Raw genomic sequence first — 8,474 nt, 5'->3', positions numbered from 1 at the left:
GCTGACAGCATGGAAAGCATGAACCACATTGCATGGCTCATGCTTGTGGTTGTGCAGGCCTGGCTCTGCTAAGCTTTTGATGGGATACTTGTCACTCAAAGCAACTGGACTCGTAATTCACAACTAAAGTTGTTGTAAACACTTTTTAGTGACAGGCTGTAAAATTTTTTCTTTTTTACCCTTCAAAGTTTACAATTTTAACGGTGAACTCTACAGGGACTCTACACTCTCCAAGCTTCAAGTGGCCATCCAGTTTTTTGCACTTCTGCCTTGACGTCTCACCTTGAGGTTGGAGGTCACTGATATCTGAACACATCTGTGATTTTTAATAGATACACCTACAGTATCAATTTCAAAATAATACGTCGCTTCATTCACAAGTTATCATTCACAAACTTAGGCATCCATGCTGGCCTATCAGCCCTTTATGGGCAATGAACTTCTCCATCTTCTACATGGGCTGTGACGGATGACAACCATGAGGAAGGAATCCAGGAACAGATCCAGATCCAACATAAGTCTCCGATCATCACACAAACACACATAAACACACACACACACACAGGAAAAAGAGAGAGAACAAAAGGAAAATGTGGGGTCATGATAATCTAAGCAGCTTCACAATAAAATACTTACGTTTGATCAACAGTCTCCAAGAAATTAAAAGACGTTCAGTTCCTTTCTTTCCAAGATGCTTAGACTACATTGACCTAAGTTGTTACACAATCTCAGAAGAGGAGAGCCATTTAGGTACCACCTTCCGCCACCTGACACCCCCGCCATGACCACCACTTATGATGGAAATTGCCTACAGATGAAGTATGGACTGTGCCTGAGCGGACATACAAAACTCACAGGTTCCCCACTCTCAGGGCTGTCCAAAAGGTGCCCGGCAGGGGGTGCTGGGGGGACAGGGGGCGGTGCCTCACAGCCCTCGCCCTCTTGGAGTGACAGTTTCTATGAAGGAGGTGAGAGGTGGCAACGAGTTCATCGATGAGTTCTGCATGTCTTGGTGAGCCTCCACCTGTTTGACAGGTGGTTGCAGCCTGGTCTATCTCAAGAAGGTCCAGACCAGCGGTCCCCAACCCCTGGGCCACGGACCGGTACTTGCGAGTGTGCAAGCAAGAAGAGGAGTGTGTCAAGTGTGTGGATACCCTTCCTGTCCCTGGAGCCCTTGACCCTCTGCCCGACACCTTGTATATATATTGCACTGTGGATTTTGTAAATAAACTTCTGAACTCTTTTTTTCCAAAAGCCTGAGTCTGCATCTGAGTTCATTCCGTCCGCCTTGACAATGATGGATAGTTTACTGCTCTGTGAATTGTATAATGATGATGCTGTTATATTTTGTCTCTCTGTGCAGGCCACGGCCTACTATATCCCCCTGACTAAAGACAGAGTTGGGTTGCTGAGGTCGGAGTGATTACTGTCCTTCTACTTACAGGTGGTGGTCTTGGAGGACAACTGCTTACCCTCTTGAGGATACTTAAGGGTCCCATTGCCATGGGCATATGGGCCATCCTTATACAACCGTTGCAAGAGTTTGGTCCGCATAGCCGGCAATAAATCTGAATCATTTCCGGTGGGTGATGGGCTCGCCCAGTGCTGCCCTTTGTCACCGGTTCTGTTCAGAATTTTCACAGCTGAGTTTGAAGCGTGGGAACAAGAATCAGCACCTCCAAATCTGAGGCCATGGTCCTCAGCCGGAAAAGGGTGGAGTGTCCTCTCTGGTTCAGGGACGAGTTCCTGCCTCAAGGGGAGGAGTTTATGTATCTGGGGGTCTTGTTCATCAGTGACTAGAGAAGGGAGCGGCAGATCGACAGACGGATTGGTGCTGCTGCTGCAGTGATGCGGATGCTATACCGGTCCGTCGTGATGAAGAGAGAGCTGACAAGTTTGTCGTGGCCAGTCCCAGCCTCTATGTTGTTGCATGCTGGGGCATCAGGTTGAGGATCGCAGAAGCCAAAAAATTTAATAAACTGATCCACAAGGTCAATAATGTTGTGGGGATGGAGCTGGATTCCCTTAAGGTGGTGTCAGAGAGGCAGATGTTGTCCAAGATACGGACAATGCTGGACAACACCTCCCACCCACTCCATGATGTGCTGGCCAGTAACAGGAGCACTTTCAGTGAGTGGCTGAGATTACACAAATGCACCACTGAACGACACAGGAAATCATTCCTGCCTGTACAACTCCTCTAATGCACAATATACAGTGTAATAGCTGTACCTTTTGCATATTGTGGGGATTAGAGAAATATTTTGCTGCTATTGTTAATAATCATCATCATTACCATTGCATTAATAATTAATATTGATATTGCATTCAGATGTTTAAACATATTGGTACCCAATTAGCCTTTATTACAGGTGCAGTTATCAATAATCTTAAATGTTTTTGAATCCTTGTTATAATCTTAAATGTGTACGTGTTGGCCTTCTGTCTGGTGGAAAGGTTACAAGGTTTAGCTGGTGAGGTGAGGGGTGAAACTGAGTGCATTTCAGGTTGACACACACACACACCCACACACTTACACAGCAGTTAGACTCAGGGGTTGTTGAAGGTTCAAATAATGTTTTGTAAAAGCTTGCAACTGCAAAATTGTGTTTGCAATAGAACAGTTTGTTGCAGAAGGTGAGCCTGATGTTCCAGAAAATAAGCGCGGGCAGGACGTGCGACAGGAAGACACCTGCCATGGAGATGAGGCGATGTTGCTTTTTCAAACTGTAAAAAGTTATTGTGGTTTTGATTTGACGTATGCATATATTGTATCTGCTTAACGCATGAGGGGGCGTTATAAATTTCCCTGATGGTATAAAACAACTGATTGTGTATTGTTGGAGCGAGATTGATCCTGTCTGCGTACAATTTTAATCTCCTACACGTGTTTATTAAAATCATTGTTTGACTCCACCCGGCCGGATCAGTGTTGTAATTTTGGAATTCCTCCTGTATCCCTTCTCAATATTTGAACCCGTACATTTTGGGGGCTCGTCCGGTTATTGAGGGGGGATAGTGAGACGGAGAAATTCGGGGTCCGTGGTGGTCAGACGGGCAGGCATGATCCGGCAGTCGAACTGAGTGGACAGGCGCCTTTATAAAAGAGGTAGGCACAGGCCTGTTGATTTTATCCGAAGTGTGCTGAATTGGATGATAAAATTAAATGTCTATTCAGTAAAAATTGCCGGTGAATGTCTGTTTTGATTTTGGTGAAAATCTCATGAGGTTTGAAAGTTGAAGTAATGATAATGGAAGTTTGTAAGTTACAGTACTGGGTTGGAGTCCCAAGGAAAAGGAAAACAGTGAAATTGGGTTGGAGTCCCAAGTAGAAAGTTAGGGAATTGGTCATTTTGTGGGTTGAAGTCCCCATTGGTCATCAGGTCAGACCTGTGTTGGTCATTTTGTGGGTTAGAGTCCCCATTGGTCAAAAGGTTCGACCTGCGTCAGTCATACACTTGTTCTGGGATATTGACTGTTGTATTATAAATTCTTCTAGAACGGCAGTGCGGCTGGGTCTTGGAAACTTTTAAATTAACTTAGGGATGTTAGAGATTAGACCAGAAACAGTTATAGTCTGATACTGGTGAATTGATCGCAAAAAACCTGGGGTTTATCCGCTGGGCGGTTATAGTAAATTTGTCGAAACTGTGTAGGTGTTAAAATGTCAGGCCTGATACTGCAGTCGTAATTAAAAAACATCTGTGTAATATAAAAAGAGACTGTGTGTGTGTGTGAATGTGAAAATGCAGTGAACTGCTTAAACCACCGTTGGTGTCACAAAGACTGCTGAAATCATTGTTGAATGTGTGTTTAAGACGCCATTTATGTTTATTAGAGGGTTATAAATAAAGTTTTGAGTTGTTGTAGTGGATGTATAGTAATTGACTGAGTTTTGATATATATATATATGTATTGAGTGCATTGTATAGACTTAAGACTAACATATTACTTTCAGTAGTAACCTTTCTACAGCAATAAATGCTGGTGTGTTTTATTTTTTAATTTCTTGTGTGTGCTGTGAGAATTATTAGAGGTTTCAATTGTTTTTTTGTTTTTTTTTTGTTTTTTTTGACTTGCTCTTTCTGATTATGAAAATCATGTCTAAAAGACTCTTAGGAAAGCGTATTTTGAGTTATATTCCTCAACTCCTGTCACAGTTTAAGTGTGTGAATGTTGTGAGTAGTAGGTTTTGAGTGATTGGGTGTGATTTGTACAAAAATAATAAATAAGTAATAATAACACTACGAAAGTTGATAGTAGAGTGAGTGAAAAAGTGGAAGTTTGAGAGAAAAGGCGGTGTGTGTGAGACAATTCCTGATGTTCGAGAGAGCTCTAGTTAAAAGTGTGTGCGTAAAATAAGGGTGCATTGTTTTTAGATCAAGACTTAGTAGAACTAAAGAGTTTGATTAGGCTGTAAAAATAGCAAAGAGAAACAGAAAATATGGCTCTGAGGAGCTGTGTGTGTGACAGGAAGGTGTGTGTGACAGGAACTGCATGCCCATAAAAGGGAAACTCACTGTGACAAGTGTGTACCCAGAGAAGAGAGACAGACGAGTTAAACTCTAGGCATATGAAGCAAATGGAGGTTTTAAGAAAAGAAATGAAAAGGATATTAATTGTATGCTTTAGTGTGTCAATACAGGTGGACTTCTCTCAACATGGAACCTTGAGTACAGCGGCAAAAGGATAGATTAACAGAATTGGGAGGAAAACAGGCCAGGTTTTGGCTTAAAATTTTACAGCTTGACCTCTCACTTTGTCCCAATCCTGAGAAGAAGCGTAAAGGACAGTTAATCTCCTGATGAAGACCGACAGAACATCGTGGACTTGAAGAATTAACAGCAGGCAAAAGGCAGTGCAACTGAAACAACACTGACAACTCCAGCAGCAGCATGAAAGAAACCACGTGATGAAAACATGCACGGTGAACTGCAAGCTGGTAAGAACAGTGTGACATGACTGTTTGAAGGCACTGAATGTGATATTTTGCCAAGCTGGAACTTAACCTAAAAGGAAAATACTGAAAAGATCAATGGAGAAGAAACAGAGAAGAAGAAAACAGTTGACTTGGAACTGTGTTGCTGGAGATTTCAAGACAACACAGGACACTGTGAAGAGAGGGACAGGGACCAGTGAGAGGTGAAGCCCAGAGGAGTTTGAGTGAGAGACTATAGGATATAATTGGGTTGAAATTGAAGCCTGAACTCATGATGGTTTAGGGATGTCCACGTCACAAACAAAGAGGTAAACAAAAAGAAAAAATAACTGACAATTACATTAATGAATAGGAAACACACATACACAAATTGTTACATGTGAAATTATTTTTGGAAGGAACCAGAAGTGAGATACTTTGAATTCAGAACTCAGTGAAAAGATGCATGAATTAAACCTGATTATAAGACACATATGCAATGAAGAAAGCAGCTTACACTCCATTACCATGATCACATAACATAAAAGGCAATGAAGAAACAGCTTACACTCACTAAACATTAACATGAATACAAAAATGCAAGGAAGAACACGCTTACATTCATGACATAAGTTGGTATTTCTGACCAGAGAGAGAGAAACGGGTAGTTTAAGCACTCATGATAATAATGACTCAGTTGTGTTTCTTAAGGGGCAAAGCAGACCTGGATCAATTTTCCACATGCAGCGGTCGGAAGAAAGAAGAAAGTTATAGGTTAACATCACTGGACATGTTAAGGCAAGTTTCTGGTTGAATTGTTCACAGCGCCATATGTCCGTGAACCTGACAAGCGAGCTCTAACTTCTGGCTGAGGACAAGGGATGCTGTTATTTAACGTGGGAAATTAAAATTTGGGTTAGCAAATCGGGGAAAGAGAAAACTGACTGTTTAAGTGGAGAATTGTGAAGGAGTCTGAAACACTGCAAAAAGCAACATATGCAAAATCACATACACAAGCAGAAAATGCATTAACCTTACAAGGACAAGCTCATGAAGATTAATGCATAGACACTGATTAAACCTGGCTAAGAACACAAACATACGCAATGAAAATCAGCTTGCTACTTGTATGAGTGTTAAAATGGTGTGAATGTTTAATAAAATACACTTAAAGCTTGAAGTTGAGGAATAACTCAAAAAAGCTATATGACAAAGGGAGTGAGTTATGGAAAAAGGAAAGTGATTAATGTAGTTTTTATAAGAGTGACTTAGGAGTGCTCTTGTACTGATTTATCAAAGCAAGTGATTAGTACAGAAAGAAAATGAAAATAATTAAATAATGTGGTAAGATTTAAACATGTATTTCTCTTGTCACGGTAACTTGTTGAGATGTAACTCAGTATGCAAATCAGCTGGAATGAGTGGTGACAAAGAAGCTTCCGGTGTGTGTGTGTGTGTGTGTGTGACTGAGGCTTTCAGGAGAGGAAGCATAGCAGACTGTTTAGATGTGTAGATTTGGACAAGAAATGTATAATTTAATGATGACACATTGTTATAACATGTTTATATATTATGCTAAATCTAAATATGTTAAAGTGCTTAAAGGGGAACATTATTGTGTGCAAACGGTCCAGCTTTTGACGAGATTTTCGGTGTATTGAACGGGTGGAATTTAAGATTATTTAAGATTTTTGAGGTTGTTGTTGTAGTGATGGGTTGATTCTGTCAGTTAGGTTTGGGTTGTTTTCTTGTTTTAATAGAGGGAGTTTTATTAAATATGGACATGTTTAGAATTGGGCCCTTTAAAAGTGTAACAGTGCACTTAGAAAAAACCTGTCAGGTGATTTTGTTTTGTGCTTTGATGAGCTAATAATCAGCTCTCTTTTTTCTCATTTTTGTTCTAAGCAGGCCTGGAACAGTGAATAATAGCGCTGACAAATTCTCGGGAGAGCAAATATAAGGTGACCTTTTCAAATTACAACTGGCTAAGGAGAAGGCCACCTGTGGGGACCTGATCAGGTCGTAAGTCCCTGTCTAAAAGGATTGCTGTCAATCCAGTCCAAAAGCATAAAGAACTATTTTCCTATGAGAAATAAAACAAATGAATGAGCTCATTTTGCTGAGGGTGGAGGATCTGATTATTTTGCGCGGGAGTCTCCACTATCAGCAATACCTGGTGTGAATGCGTGTGAGTGAATGTGTGACTGGACGAAGGTGGGGATGAATAAATGTGGACAAGCAATTTGCCATGCCAGGAAGAGAAAGGGTATACTTTGCTTTGCTTTTGCCATAAGCAGGAGGAGTGGAAGACTTAATTTTGGGGATGCTGATTTTGGGTTGCTGATGTTTGCGTTGAGAAAATTTCTGTTTTATTGACTGGGGTTAGATTATGGTATTATAGTATATTGTGGGTTCAATATTTGAACCCTTAACAATATCCTCTGCAGTGAAAATAACAAATAACCAAGTTTTACAGATTAGAGTAAATCATATATATTTAATCTCAGTAATTGTAACAGGGCGGCCCTTAGCGGCTGGAAACACAGTGAGATGGACCAAGGCAAGTGTAGTGGAACAAAAAAGCATTTATTTCCTATACAGCTCTCCTTACAACAATTAATTTGTCGAGCTTCTTCACAGCACAAAAATCCACACTCTAATGTCTTATTCCACTCTCAGGTAAGTTATTAAATCCCAACCTTCAACCACAGTATACAATATATCAATAAGAATAAATAAATACATAAATACATTTCACATTTACATATTAATAAATATTTCACACTTTAATATTACACCAAACCCAATATTATAAAAACCCAGAAACCCAAGCACAAAAAGATTCACCACACTCTCTTTGCCAATGATCTCTCCCGGAACCTTTAAACGGTGTCTGGACCCCCGGGGAAACATTTGCCCAAACACCTTGAAGAGGACACAGGCAAGAAAGGTGAGTAATCATTATCTTACACTTATTTGCACCACTTTTATCCCTAGATTTCACACACACATTTGCATTAGTTTTCCTTACTGGTAAACCTTAATCACAATTTCAATCACCATTCTTTTCTCCTGACAGACAACCACCACATTCCTTGATGAGGAGCAGCTGTGCAGGATCTGAAATAAGGCTACCAACTGATTTTAAAATTCCCAATAAATAGTCAATAAATATTTAAACTTCTTGTGTGCAAATGTTTTACTGTGCAAATCCATGCTTAAAGTGCACTGCTAAATAAAGTGCTTGATAAGGTGCTTTTAATAAAGTGAAAGGTGTGCTCTAAAGTGCTATACAGATAATATAATATAAATAAATGTAGTAAGGGAGTCCTCTTCCTTACAGTGATATTCTGGATTTTTATAATTGAGTTATTTGTATATATTTGAGCTATGTCTTATATTTGTAACTATGTAATATATTGTATTATTTAATTTAGTCCAGTCAGTTACTGTCCTTACTGTCTTGGAGCATTCATTGATCTTTTTTTCACAAATAGAGGAAAATTAAAATGTTAATGCTGTTACCATATTTGCATGAAAGACAAGTGTATAAACA

Source organism: Neolamprologus brichardi, chromosome 2 (genome assembly GCF_056152115.1).
Source record: "Neolamprologus brichardi isolate AB-2024 chromosome 2, ASM5615211v1, whole genome shotgun sequence".
In the NCBI taxonomy this organism is placed as follows: domain Eukaryota; kingdom Metazoa; phylum Chordata; class Actinopteri; order Cichliformes; family Cichlidae; genus Neolamprologus; species Neolamprologus brichardi.
The sequence above is the reverse complement of the archived record's forward strand: the minus strand, read 5'-3'. Positions refer to the sequence as shown.